At 46.8% G+C, this 327-nt stretch overlaps 1 protein-coding gene across 2 annotated transcripts in view; it reads left to right on the top strand.

Annotated features, from left to right (window-relative positions):
- Positions 1 to 327, top strand: part of LOC119587789 — a 122,239-nt gene that overhangs the window by 11,463 nt on the left and 110,449 nt on the right. The gene's annotated exons all lie outside the window — the stretch shown is intronic.

The following is a 327-nucleotide window of genomic DNA, read 5'->3' as shown; positions in this document are numbered from 1 at the left end:
CCAAGTTCCTAACCTTTCGCCCACTCATTTCCTTCACCCATACTTCCCCGCCCTCAAGTTCTTTTCCCTAACCCCCTCCTTATCTTCCCCCCACCGCCTTCCTTCACTGTACCTCACTTATCTCACCCCTACCCATCGCTAAGTTCTTTTCCCTACCCTCCTCCCTATCTTACCTTACTCCCTACCTCTCTCTTTTCGTGGCATAGTGTACCGTAACAGTACCTTCCATCACCCTGAGAGAGGACAAGCAGAGAGTGTACTATTCATGTGAGACTTTATCATTGTGCCTCCTAATTCTCAAAAAGCTCTTATATATATTCCTTTGTT

This window comes from Penaeus monodon, chromosome 23 (assembly GCF_015228065.2).
Source record: "Penaeus monodon isolate SGIC_2016 chromosome 23, NSTDA_Pmon_1, whole genome shotgun sequence".
NCBI classification, from domain to species: domain Eukaryota; kingdom Metazoa; phylum Arthropoda; class Malacostraca; order Decapoda; family Penaeidae; genus Penaeus; species Penaeus monodon.
Note: the sequence above shows the minus strand (reverse complement) of the source record. Positions and strands in the feature narration are given on the sequence as shown.